Source organism: Octodon degus, unplaced genomic scaffold, assembly GCF_000260255.1.
Source record: "Octodon degus isolate 3935 unplaced genomic scaffold, OctDeg1.0 scaffold00078, whole genome shotgun sequence".
In the NCBI taxonomy this organism is placed as follows: Eukaryota; Metazoa; Chordata; class Mammalia; order Rodentia; family Octodontidae; genus Octodon; species Octodon degus.
The window spans coordinates 7,901,628-7,904,272 of record NW_004524654.1 but is presented as its reverse complement, the minus strand read 5'-3'; positions in this window follow the sequence as shown (position 1 = coordinate 7,904,272).

Genomic DNA, 2,645 nt, shown 5'->3' with positions numbered 1-2,645 from the left:
TGACCTCCTATTGTTTTCCACACTGGTCTAAAACAGGCCTCCTGGCTTAGCCTCTTAGCTTGGGCTACTTGTACTCACCACTATACCTCGCCATTACTTTCAGTGTCACTTAGTGCTTTAAAGCCACACTGGCCTGCTTTCTAATTACACTTTTCTTTAGAATATGCTGTCTTAACTGTGTAGTACTAAGCATTGAACCCAGGGCCCCTTCCTTGGTAAGAAAACACTCTTAACAGCCAGTATACACCTATAATCCCAGATATTCAGGAAGCTGAGGCAAGAGGATCACAAGTTCAATCAAACCTAGCCTGAACAATTTAAATATAAAAAGGGCTGGAGATGTAGCTCAGTGTAAAAGAAAAAAAAAAAAAAAAACCTCCAAGTAGCCTCTGATTTGCAAGGTTTTGTGTGGTTTTTGTTGTTGTTGTTGTTTTGTGGTGTTTTGTTTTGCAATGACAGTGATGACAAACCTTTTAGAGCTTTCAGTCATATAAACAGCCTGCTTGTAGCACCTGTGCTTGAGATTCACCACCACTAAGATAGGTTCTTGCAATCTACTTTTTTTTTATTTATTTATTTATTTATTTATTTGTGTGTGTGTGTGTGTGTGTGTCTGTGTGGCCAGCTCAGCCCACCAGGGGGCAGGGCTGGCTGGCATGTGGTGCTGGGGGATTGAACCACAGTTGCTGTGCTTTGCTAAGCTTGTTCTAAGTAGGTGCTTTAGACCACTGAGCCATCTCACCAGCCCCCTTGCAATCTACTTTAGGCTGGGCTTAAATTCACTGTGTATCCCAGGCTGGCCTTGAATTCATGACAGTCCTCCTGTCTTAGCCTTCTGAGTGTTGGGATTACAGACATATGCTACCAACCTCACCTTCATTCTCAATGTTTTAAGGTAGATATTACCACAAAATATAACTCCTCATATTTCCTTCCATGGTATATAATTACTGTATTTGTTTATAGTGTACATTTGTTTATTAGAGTGCAAGTTAAAGAATATAGTTAAGAATGGTTTAAAGGGGGCCAGGGAGATGGCTCAGCAGAATAAGCATTTCCCTGGCAAGCGCAAGGGTCTGAGTTTAATCCCCAGTTCTGCCCCCCAAAAAATGGTTTAAAGCACTTTGATTCATGCCTAAAATCCTAGCGCTCTGAGTTCTGATATAGAATCAAATTCCAGCCCAGCCTGAGCAATTTAGAGACTTAACAAAATCCTGTTTCAAAACTTAGCAATGCTAGCATGGTGGCACACACCTATAGTCTCAGCATTTGGGAAGTCGTGGCAGGAATTAGGCTGAGGCTGATTGTTGTGAGTTCCAGACCAGCCTGCATTACAAGAAAAAGACCCTGTCTCAGAGGGCCACCAAATAGCTCAGTGGATTAAAGCTCCTGCAAGCAGGCACAGGGGCCAGGGGTTTGATCCCTGGGCCATGCTCCCCCCGCCCCCAGACAGCAATTGAGACAGCATGGTGGCATGTGCCTGTAATGCCAGCTCTTGGGAGGCTGTAAACAGGCAGATCACTACAAGTCTGATCTAGTAGTGAGAACCCTGAACTCCCTGTAGACCCTTCCCTAAAATACAAAAAAAAAAAAAAAAGAGAGAGAGAGAGAAAAAGACCCTGTCTCAAAACGTACACACACTTTAAATAAAGTAATGAAAAATAGCTTTCTCTTTACCCCAGTATGCTGTGAGCAGCCCTCCTCAGCCATGCCACCTGTCTTGGAGCCAGATGGACTAAAATGTGAGCCATACCTCTCCTGTAAATTCTGGTGTCAAGCGTTTTGTCACAGCAACAAGAGACAAAACTAAAACAAATTTTGGTACCAAAGAAGAGGGGTCCTCGCCAAGCGTGGTAGCACACAGTAATAATCTCAATACTCGTGAGGCAGAGGCAGGAGGATTGTTGTGAGTTTTAGACCAGCCTAAGCTACAAAGTGAGTTTAAGGGCAGCCTACAGTGCATAATGAGACCCTGTCTCAAAAAGGAAAAAAAAAAGTGGGGTCCTTACTGTGACTGTAAGATGACTTTGGAACTGGTATGAGGAAGGAATTTATAAAGATTTTGAGATGCTGGCTAGAGAAGCTGTAGAGTGTTTTGGGCTAGGCTTGTGAGGAGATTCTGGTCAGATCTCAAAAGACCTGAATGCTGATAGAAATGCAGACTATAAAGACCAGACCAGAAGGTTTCAGTTAAGAACAAAGACTCCATTGGCAGGTAGACTCCAGGTCATGTGTCTTACATACTGGCATAGTATTTTGTCTACTTTATGTCTATCCTGAAACTGGGCAACAAATTAAGAGTGATAGAGGCCAGGCAAGTGCTTATTCTATTGAGCCATCTCCCCAGTCCCAAATTTGGTAAATTTCAAGGCCACATAACATTCAGGCTGTGGCATAGGTACTGTTGGAAGTGTTTAGTCAGGTTTGTACTGAATATCAGAAGAGGGGCCGGGAGATGGCTCAGTGAAATACCCGCTTCCCTGGCAAGCGCAAGGGCCTGAGTTCAGTCCCTGGTTCCGCAAAATAAATAAATAAATGAAAGAACCTATATAGGGGCCGGGGAGATAGCTCAGTGGAATAAGCACTTCCCTGGCAAGCGCAAGGGTCTGAGTTCAGTCCCCGGTTCTGCAAAAAAAATAAATAAA